The sequence below is a fragment of the Choloepus didactylus genome, chromosome 4 (genome assembly GCF_015220235.1).
Source record: "Choloepus didactylus isolate mChoDid1 chromosome 4, mChoDid1.pri, whole genome shotgun sequence".
NCBI lineage: Eukaryota > Metazoa > Chordata > Mammalia > Pilosa > Megalonychidae > Choloepus > Choloepus didactylus.
In genome coordinates, this window is record NC_051310.1 from 79298145 (window position 1) to 79310072 (window position 11928).

The window sequence follows — 11928 nt, forward strand, 5'->3', positions numbered from 1 at the left end:
TGTCTGGCCACTGAAGTTTCTGCTTCATTAGTTAGTGTTCAGCTAATAATTAAACAGACATTTCCTTAGCTGCCAGAAACTGATAAAATTCTCAGTCTTTTCTGAGGGACTCTATGCATATTGGGCCCAATGTCCAACATGCAGCCAGGCAGTTTACAGCTCTGCCTTAGCCTTCACTTCCTGCTTGCAGAGTCTGATGGTCAGCCGGAGGTGAGAGGGTAGGTCCTTCCCAGATCCTTCCTGAGCATGTGCATAGCCCTGGGCTTATACACAGCCCTACACATGTGCATGACCTTCTAGATTTCAGATGTTTTTCAGAACTTTTCAAAGCTCCAAAGTACATCTCAGTCCTAGGTTTTTCTTTTGGATTTTTGGTTGGCCTAGTTTTTGCCCCAACTGTTTTCTACTGCCTCATGCAACCATAACATACAATTACCTATGACTATATTCAACAAACATCCCTGGGAAAAGGCTTTTCACACTGGTGAGCTCTGAGTCAGGTAAAATAGCAATAGCCTATGATAAAGTCTTCCAGGGAACTATCACACAAGTCAAATAATGGTAATTCTATGGGAATGGAGCTTTGAAGGAGCTCCAGCTCCACTTTGAAGCCTCCAGAAGCAACCAGTCTGCTAGTTTTCATCGTGATTGTAGACTAATTTTTTAAAAAGGCTACTGCAGAGCTGGAGAGGAAGAGAAGGGAATATGGCAAGTTAAAATGTTTTTTTCTTGACAAGTTCAGCCATTTTTCTTGAGTAAATGGTCTTTGGATTGCTGAAGGCCTTTAGTTGATTTCTAGAGATCTAAACTATCGATTATTGCCAATGTTATTGTTGCTTTTATGGAGGAGAGAATTTTTGGAATTCCTTCTTCCACCAGATTCACTGATGCCTGAATATGTTCATACTTAAACTGAACATAAAACTTACTACTCTTAAAGCACAAGGTTGATAAATCAGATTACATAAAAATCCAAAACTACCCTAACAGAGTGAAAAGGTAAGTTACAAAGAGGGAGCAGATATTTGAAAGTTATTTAACTGATTATGAGCTTTTATCCAGAATACCTAATAAACTTTTATGAAACAATACTTAAAAGACCACCAACCCAATAGAAAAATGAGCAAACGAGATTTGAATAAACACTTCAAAAACAGAGAATATTTACACAGCCACTAAATATATTTAAAATTCTCAACATCATTTGTCATCATAGAAATGAAAATTTAAACCTCAGTGAGAGACCACCGCATCCCTGGGAATGGCTAAAATTAAAGACTGATGATGCCAAATGTTTTGTGAGGTTGTGGAGCAACAATATTTCTCAGGAACTCTCATCCACTGCTGGTGGAACTGAAATTGCTATTTACGTTTTGGAAATCAATTGGCATCATCCATTGAAGTTGAGCACATGCATGCTCTGTGACACAGCTCCACCATTCCTATACATATTTGCAACAGAAATTTGTGCACATTTGGACTTAGAAACATAGACAAGAAGGTTCCTGGCAGCATTGTTCATGGCAGCCTAAAACTGGAAATAACCAAAATAGTAAAATGAATCAGTAAATTGCGATAATCCTTCCAAAAATAACATTTAAAAAACAATTCCATGTGCCTAACAGTGTCCCCCTGAGTGCCTCTTTGTTGCTCAGATGTGGCCCTCTCTCTCTAACTGAGCCACCTCAACCTCAATGGGTGAACTCACTGCCCTCCCCCTACGTGGGACTTGACTCCCAGGGGTGTAAATCTCCCTGGCAATGCAGTATATGACTCCCGGGGACGAATCTGGACCCAGAATCATGGGATTGAGAACATCTCCTTGACCAAAAGGGGGATGCAAACTGAAATGTAATAAAGCTTCAGTTGAGAGATTTCAAATGGAGCTGAGAGGTCATTCTGGTGGACATTCTTCCGCACTATATAGATAACCCTTTTTAGGTTTTAATATATTGGAATAGCTAAAAGTAAACACCTGAAACTACCAAACTCCAACCCAGTAGCCTTGACTCTTGAAGACGATTGTATAACAGTGTAGCTTACAAGGGGTGACAGTGTGATTGTGAAAACCCTGTGGATCGCACTCCCTTTATCCAGTGTATGGATGGATGAGTAGAAAAATGGGGACAAAACCTTAATGAAAAATAGGGTGGGATGAGGGGGTCATCTGGGTGTTCTTTTTTTATTTTTATTTTTTATTCTTATTATGATTCTTTCTGGTGTAAGGAAAATGTTCAAAAATAGATTGTGGTTATGAATGCACAACTATAAGATGGTACTGTGAACAGTTGATTGTACATCATAGATGACTGTATGGTATGTGAATATTTCTCAATAAAACTGAATTTAAAAAAAAGGAACAGATATAAACCAAATTTAAAATAAAAGCTATAAAAGGTTAAAAAATTTCCATTTAAAATAGCATCAAAATGAATGAAACAGTTATAATTTTAACAAAGGAGGTGCAAGACTTGTACACTGAAAACTACAAAACATTGTTGAAAGAAATTAAAGAAGTTCTAAATAAATGGAAAAACACACCATGCTTGTGAATTGAAAGTTTTACACCCCAAATTGATTTACACATTCAACACAATCCCTATCTAAATCTTAGCTGCCTTTTTTTTTTTTTTGCATAAATTGACAAGTTGGAGATCCATAATAGCCAAAACAAACTTGAAAAGAGCATATTTGGAGGACTTACACTTCCTGATTTCAAATCTAGATCAATGGGACAGAACCAAGCATCCAGAAATAAAGATTGCATTGCCAGATTGCCTTCTGTTTGACTCCTCCCATGTTGCTTTTTTGGGACCCCTTGATTATACCAGGTCCACCTCCATGATGAAGTATAATCTCACCGTTTTGTAATCTTTGAGTTGAATACATCTGATATCCCTTTTTCCTGTAACATTCACAGGTTTTGGAGGTTAAAACATGGACATCTTTGGAGGGTCACTATTCAGCCTAAAACAGGTGCCAAGACAATTATTTCAATGAGGGGAAAATCTATATGCAAAATATGTGGATATCTGTATGCAAAAGAATCATGTTGAATTCCTACATCACACCATACACAAAAGTTAACTCTGATAGGATCAAAAACCTAAAAGTAAGAGTTAAATTTATAAAACTCTTAGAGGAAAACATGAGTAAAATTTAATGATCTTGTGTTAGGCAATAGTTTCTTATATACAACAACAAAAACACATGTGACAAAATAAAAAAAAATAAATAACCACAATCTATTTTTGAACATTTTCCTTACACCAGAAAGAATCAGAAAGAAGTCCAAATAATTTGCACTACATCAAGATTAAAAACTTTTGTGCTGCAAATGAAACCATCAAGAAAATTAAAAGATTCCCATAGAATGAGAGAAAATGTTTGCAAATCTTAAGTTATCCACAATATCCAGAATATAGGGAGAACTCTCACAACTCTATATTAAAAATTTTGGAAATTGCCCAATTAAAATTTGAATAGCTATTTCTCAAAAGAAAATATATGAATGGCCAATAAGCACATGAAAAGATACTCAACATCATTAGCCATCAGGGAAATGCAAATCAAAACCATGATGAGATACCACTTCCCACCCACCAGAATGACTATAATGAAAAAGACAGGCAATAACAAATGTTGAGGATGTGAAGAAATAGGCAAATTTGTACACTGTTGGTGAGAATATAGAATGGTGCATCCACTTTGGAAAACAGTCTGCCAGTTCCTCAAAAAGTAAACATAGAGTTACCATATGATGCAGCAATTACACTCCCAAGAGAAATGAAAGCATGTCCACACAAAGCCTTGAATATAATATTCATAGCAGCATTATTCATAATATCCAAAAAGTGGAAATGACACAAACATTCATCAACTGATGAATGGACAAATAACATGCATTATATTCACACAATGGAATATTATTTGGTAATGGAAAGAAATGAAATACTGATACATACTACAACATTGGTGAAACTTGGAAACATTATGCTCAATAAAGAAGCCCCGTCACAAAGGCCTAATATTGGATGAGTCCATTTATAAGAAATGTCCAGAGTAGAAAATCTATTTTGATAGATTTTCAAAATCTATCAAAGAGACAGAAAACAGATTAGTGTTTCCTAGGGTTTTCAGTAAGAGTAAGGGGGAAAAATGGGGAAAGATAGCTAACAGAAATTGGGACAAAAATGTTCAAAAATTATGGTGTGGTTATGACTGAACAACCCTGTGAATATATTAAAAAGCATTGTAGTGTACACTGTAACTGAGTGAAATTTATGATGTGAATTATATCACAATAAAGCTGTTAAAACTGAATTGTGGTAGTGTTGGACAATGGGACAATAGATCACAATGAAAATGAACAAACTATGCACGGAACAACAGGGATGAATTTCACAAATTTGATTTAAGTCAAAGAAGCTAGATTCAAAGACTGTATGATTCAATTTACACAAAATATGAAAATGGGCAAAATTAGACTGTAACATTGGGTGAGATAGTGGTGATGGCAGGTGACTTATGGGGCTTCTGGCATGATGGCAAAGTTCTATTTTTTAAATCTGCATGATGATTATGTGGCTTTTCATTTTATAATGATTTATTAAGTTGTACATTTATGTTTTGTCCATTTTTCCATATGTGGGTTATACTTCAATAAAATAAGCTCAGAAGAAGGACATGATAAGAAAGCGTCCCTGATCTCCAGTTGAGTCCATCACTATGGCACGCTCCTAGAATGTAGATGGGAATGTCCCGACAGAGCAGCTACTTTAAGGAAAAACACCTGTGCTGGATTGGATGTATTGTGTCCCCCAAAACTCCACGTTCTTTAATGCAGTCTTGTGGGACCAGACGTATTAGTGTTGATTAGGTTGGAATCCTTTGATTGAGTGTTTCCATGGAGATGTGACTCAATCAACTATGAGTGAAACATCTGATTGGATAATTCCCATGGAGGTGTTACCTCGCCCATTCATGGTGGGTGTTAATTAAATCACTGGAGTCACATAAAAGAGTTCACAAACAGAAGGACCTCAGAGCCTACTAAGAGTGACATTTTGTAGCTGCAGCCAAAAGAAACATTTTGAAGACGACCATTGAAAGTAGACTTTTGCTACTCCAGAATTTGTCTGGGAGAAACTAAGAGAATACCCCCAGATGCCTAGAGAAAAACATCCTGGGAGAAAGCCATTTTGGAACATAACCTGGGAGCAAAGGAAGAAGTCACCAGCCACGTACCTTCCTAGACAACGCCAGACGCCATTGGCTATTCTTTGAAGGTATCCTATTGTTGACACCTTAGCTTGGACACTTTCATGGCCTTAAGACTGTAACTGTGTAACCAAATAAACCCCCTTTTATAAAAGCCAATCCATTTCTGGTGTTTTGCATTCTGGCAGCATAGCAAACTAGAACACCCAGGTACTCCAAATGTTAGCATTGCACTACTTTTGCATTATTTTTCTCTCTCTTCATTTTATTTTGCAGCTGCATAGTACTCCATTGTGTAGAGTGCCATTTATTCAACCCATCTCTTATGTTTGAGTATTTGTTTCCAATATTTTGTCTTTGCAAGCAATATTTCAAAGAACAATATGTGTCTGTGTTGTTATGTTGTTGGATTTTTATCTTCAGGGTTAATTATAGAAGTGGGATAACTAGGTCAAAAAGTAAACACATACAGTCAATCCTCATTATTAGTGGATTCTGTATTTGAGAATTTTCCCACTCATCAAAATTTATTTGAACCCCAAAATCAATACCTAAGGTTCTTTCACAATCATTCACAGATGTGGGCAGAGTAGTGAAAGCTCGAGTGGCCCGACACACGTGTTCCCAGCTGAGGTCAAACACGGCGATGCTCCGCCTTCTTGTTTCTGCTCCCACATGTAAACAAGTGTTCTTTGCAACTATGTATTTAGTGCCACAGCTTCCCCATTTTGGTGCTTTTCTTGGGTTATTTCACCATTTAAAACGGCCCCTAAGTGTAGGGCTGAAGTGCTGACTAGTGTTCCTGAGCACACGAAGGCTCTGATATGCCTTATGGACAAAATATGTGATAGATTGGCTTTTTCTCAGGCCTGAGTTATAGTGTTGTCGGCTGTGAGTTCAATGTCAATGAATCAGCAATGTATATTAAAGTGTCTTTAAACAGAAACATACATAAAAGAAGGTTATGTATTGATAGGCTGATGAAAATAGTGTGACCAGTGGCTCACAGGAACCTAAGTCAGTTTTTCCCCTAGGAGCAGTGGTTCAGAATTCACTAGTTCTGTGTTTGTGGTGACTTTTCAGAGTGTAACTACTACTGCAGTTTAGATAGATATTGCCAAATCCCTCTTGATAAGAGTTGTACCTATCAATAATACATGAGAGTCTGTGTTTCCCCTTTATCTCACCAAAAGAATTGTTTTAGCTTGCTTTGCCAGTTTGATGGGTGAGAAACACATCTCAGGGTTGTTTTAAGTTGCTTATCTCTTATTATGAAAGATAATATGTATGTATGTATTATCATACATATCATAATACATATGTAGGCATGTTAAGGGTCATTTCTATTTCTTTTATGATAAATTGTTTCTTCATGTTTTTTGTCTGTTTTTTTAAGCCAAGGTTTTAGTTTTTTATCAGCCCTATGCCTGTAACACGTTTCAAATATTTTCTTTTGGTTTATCTGTTGTATTTTGACTTTGTTTATACTTTTGTGTGCATGTGGGGGGGGAGCTAGCAAAAATTTACATTTTTAAATTTTTAGTGAGTCAAACTTATCAATCTTTTCTTTTATTGCACTTGGATGTTTCCTTCTAGTGCTTGTATGGTTTCATTTTTTTCACATATAGATCGCTGATCCATTTGGAGTTTATTCTTGTGTGTGGTGCGAGGCAAGGATCTAATTTTATATATTTTTTCAAATGGTTCACAGTTCTCTCAGAACCACTTATTAAAGTGTCCGTATTTTCCCCAGTAATTTGAGACACCATCATCACCATTTACTAAATTTCCAAATGTACTTGGTCCTATTTCTGGCCTTTCTATGTTATTCCTCTAATTCTCTATTCATGCACCAGGACCAGTCTGTTTTCATTATGAATGCTTTATAGTATATTTTAATTTCTGATAGGTCTAGTCTCTCTCTGTAGCTCTTCTTTTCCAGTGTTTTAAAATATTTTTTTAAATTTTTCTTGGCTATTCTTGGATGTCTATTTTTCAGTATTGTTTAGTATCAGTTTTTCTATTTCCTTAAAAAAACTTACCGTATTTGTATGTGATTGCACTAAATTTAAGCTAACTTGGGAAGAACTGACATCTTTATGATGCTGAGTCATCCTATACAAGAACAAGGTCTGGCTTCCATTTGTTCAAGCCTATTTTTGGATCCTTCTGGAGTTTTTTAAAAAATGTAGGTTTTGTGCATGTCTCATTAAGTTTCTTCCTATTTTATCTTCTTTGTCAATATAGAGAAGTACAATTTCTTTCATGGATGTTGTTTGTGCATGGGGAAAAGATTTGTGGGTCTTTCAATATTTTGGTTCTCTCTTGTCTTTCAGGATGCTAAAGTTTCTCCTTTGCTTCTTTTCCTCATAACCACCCAAACTTCAAAGGGAACCTCTCTCTTGTTTTTATCTTCTTCTCTCTGGGAGAAATATCTTTCTAAGGCTGCTTTATTGTGCATATTTCTAGTTCCCTTCCTTGTTGTAAGTGTTCTGATCTACCAGACCCTTTTTCAGGATTTTCACATTTTAGGTGACTGTTTTCTTTCTGGAAATGATTTTAGATCAACCTTAGGTCTGCTACTAACTCCCTTTTTCTGCATTCTGAGTTTTTTGTTTGTTTGTTTGTTTGTTTTCTTTTTCTGGATTGTCCTTGCTCTCTTCAAAGGCTTCTAGTGGGTGAGTGATTGCTCACCAGAACTTCATGTTAATTTTACTACTTCCAGAACCATTGAAGTTTGGGGAATTTCTGTCTTTTAGATTTGTAGAAGATGTAGGTTTGTGAAGTTGTATTTGCTCATCATGTTATTTCTTTATTGGATTTTGGAGGATACATTTGGAGATTTGAATTAATAGCTGCTATCACCTTGGCTACGCAACTCCTTTGTTTTTAAGGAGGAAAATTTGTTGATCAAAAGTAACCCAGTTCGAAGTGGCAGAGCTGGACCTGGAAATGAGGCGGGACTTAATGCAGGACCCTTCCTATTCTGTCTTGTTAAGCTTGTAATACCAAAACACCCTTCTCACTGTAAATTTGGATTTATACAAGATTCGCAGCATACATGAGTTCTAGATGAAGGAAATTCTGCCAAAAGAAATTCAGCCAAAAGGAAGATCTGGAGAATTTGCAAAGCAGACTTCACACACTTTCCTTTTAGGTTCTAAAAATGCACACCCAAGGTCTATGCCATCCTGAGACCGGCTTGGTCATTCTGGTGCAGGATTTGAATCAATTATAATGAAATAAGTAGTAGTTACAATCAACTCTACTTTTGAATGAGGTATCCATCAGATTTGACTTCTGGATTAATGGTTGACTGAAAACATGTATCTAATTTCACTCCCTCTCTAAAGCTACAGTGATGGAAACTAAAAACAAAACAAAACATAAACCAACAAGGATGGGGAGCAGAGGAAACAATAGCAACATTTTGGAAGCTGGAAAGCAGATGGATAAACCTAAACTGACTTAGTAGGAACAATAAAAGCTGAACCCCTGGCTTGCAGTGGGGGAAACAAAAAGCAGATTTGAGCCTCACTGTCTCATCCTTTAAAGGCACAAGAAGTGGCTCTATCAGAGACCCTGGAGCTGAGGGTGAAGGAAGGAGTTAAACTAAGGGGAACTTAGATAAATGCTGTTGAGAGAAATTTCTTCTCAAGCTCCCTCTTCCCATTTCATCCTGCTGGGCGTTGGCTGCTTCCCAGCCTTCCAGAAGCTCTTACGGCTTTTTCTCTGGAGAAGGGAGAACAGAAGCTCTTGAGAAGGGGACTGCCAGACACAATTTTGGGGGCATTCATACTAAAAACAGGGATTAAGTGATCAACATATGTATGTTGAATGATGAATGTGAAGGCAAACCCTGTCCCTCTCCCAGAGAGCTATGGCCAAGATCTTACACTCCATATGGGAGACTGGAGAACCCTTCTTTGGGGGAATCTAATCAGCCCAAGGGGAAAGACCTCAGGATACAGACTTCAGGGGTTTCCCTGCAAATAGCCCTTTCATATCGCTCACCAGTAAAACTCAAAATCAACAAGCCTTGCTAACATGCTCAGAGCTTCAATTAGCATTTCAGTCTCCCATTTTTTATCATGAGCAGACATGGACGCGTTATTAGGCACCTGAGAAAAACCTACGAAGGATGGTAGAGGACAAAACAAGCTAAAAGAAAAATGCAAACTGGAGGAAACAGACTGCAGGGAGAACACGTCAAAACAAAATCTATTAATCTCAGAGACATAAAAGAAGACATCACATCTATTAGACAAGAACAAGTTGAGTATGAAAGGGGTTCCTGAAAGTTAAAAGCATGATAGCCAGAATGCAAAAGCCAATGTAAGGACGAGAAGGTAAAGTTGAGCAAATCTTCCTGAAAGTAGACAGGAGGAGAAGGAAAACTGAAGAAAAGATTTTAGAAAAGCATGGGACCAATTCAGGAAGTCCAGTATCCGAGTAGGAGGATTTCCAGGAAAAGAGTACAGAGAACATGAAGGGAGGAAGTCACCAAGAAAAGAATTCCTGAACTACAGGACTCTCCTGGTTAAGCTGCAAAACATCTCAAAACACCATTGCTCCCGCCCTAATAACAAGACCGGGCCAGATAAGTTGCAAAATCATGGTTTTTACAAAGCCAGTCAAATAGCTGAGGGTGCTGTCAGGAAAGAAACCTGAGTGAACTGAAATCGAGAAAGTGGGGGGCTTTTCTTAGGAGAGAAGAAACCCCCAGCTGATTTCATCTTTGGTGGAGTGATGGCAGAAGGAAGAATATGCCAAAGACACATTGAGTTATTTTCTCTTTTTGGCTATTGTGCAATTTGTTCAACAGTTTTCTGCTTATTGTAAGGAATAAGCAGAATATTTGTGTATATTCTTGTATACAAATACAAACTAGCTGTAAAAACAAAGGCAATACGTATAAGCATGCTAAAGGTGGAACCACACTGAGTTTTTTTAAATTTATTTATTAATTTTCCCAAAGTACTACATTCAGTAGCTAAAGAAAGCAAATAATGCAGAAGTTCCTGAAGTGTGAAACAATGACAGCTGGCCTCAACTCTCTCCAGCAGAAGCAACCTTTTAACTCTGTTTATAGTTCTTTTGGTTGTTTCCTTCTTGTTATTGAAAGGAATATACTTATCCCAGGATTTCTTCCTGTCTCAACACTGATATATCAATTGATTTAATGTCATGACAGATGAGCTTTTAGCTCACTCTTATCACTTTCCCATCCCAGTATAAAAGATTCTTTTATTGGTTACCTTTGTTAATTCAAGAAATATTCTTATACCTTTATTTCTTATTTTATCAAAATATGCCTCTTGATTCCCCACTTTGTAAGATGAGGATATTCATCCTCTGTACTTTTTGTCATCTCTCTTTCACCTCCCATCTCCCCTTTTTTGTTAGGTGTTCTTTTACTTTTTCATTGTCAAGCGTGATAACTTTTACAGTCTGTTCTGCAGCCAGAATGATTGATTTTGGCTTTTCTTTCTGGTTTATTCTGAAAGTTGAAAATCATCTCCTGGTGTTTACATTATGATGACACTATAAACGTTACTCTCTGCAGAGCTAAGCATGCATTAAGACTGCATTTCCTTTCTTGTACAATTTTTTTTCTTAGAGTTTCTGCTTACCTTCTGGGCAGTGGCCTCGCAGGTCCTCCCTGATGGTGACAAACACGAGGAAGGAGGCACGGATCCAAACATCCACACTTGCTGCTTCCTGGAAAGCCGGACAATCTCTTCCCTGGGCCCGGTTCAGGGCCTGGGAGGGGCCGTGCTCAGGGACCAGCCAGCTGCCAGGTGGCTCTTGCAGACATGCTTGCCCTGCTCACCCTGCAGCTTGCTCCTGGGTGGATCCAGCTCCTCATCGCCACCTCCTGCATGCCCCATCAAATGAATGTTTTCATAGTGATCTTTAATCTATCCTGGAATTGATTTTAGTACATGTTATAAAACTGTATTAGTAACCTATTGCTGCATAACAAATCACCCCCAAACTTAGTATCTCAAAACAATAATAGTGATTTATTTTCTCTTGCTTTGTGCGGATTAAGGATTCAGTCAGGGATTCAGTGAGTCACTTGAAGGCTAGGGGCTGAAATCATGTGTGCTGGTTTGAATCTGTTATGTACCCCATATAAGGCCATGTTCTTTTAATCCAATCTTGTGAGGGCCGACCTGTTATGGGTGGGATCTTTGGATTAGGTTGTCTCCATGGAGATGTGACCCTGCCCATTCAAAGGGGTCTTAATTAGTTTACCAGAGTCCTTAAACTTGAGTTCAGGGAGAGAGAGAGAGCTCAGAGCTGACACAGACCCAGACACTTGGAAATGCAGACAGAAAGATGTTTGGAGATGCTAAGCTAAGAGATGAAGCCCAGAGTTTGCCCTGGAGAAGCTAAGTGAGAACCCACGGACACTTAAGGAGAAAGCCACTGGAATCAGAAGCTGAAAGCAATGCAACCTGGGAGCAAAGGTCCAGCAGACACCAGCCGCGTGCCTTCTCAGCTGACAGAGGTGTTCCGGACACCATCAGCCTTTCTTCAGTGAAGGTATCCTCTTGTTGATGCCTTAGTTTGGACACTCTTATGGTCTTAGAACTGTATATTTGTAACCTGATAAATCCCCTTTATAAAAGTCAATCTATTTCTGGTATATTGCATTTTGGCAGCTTTAGCAAACTGGAACATCATATGAAGACTTGACTG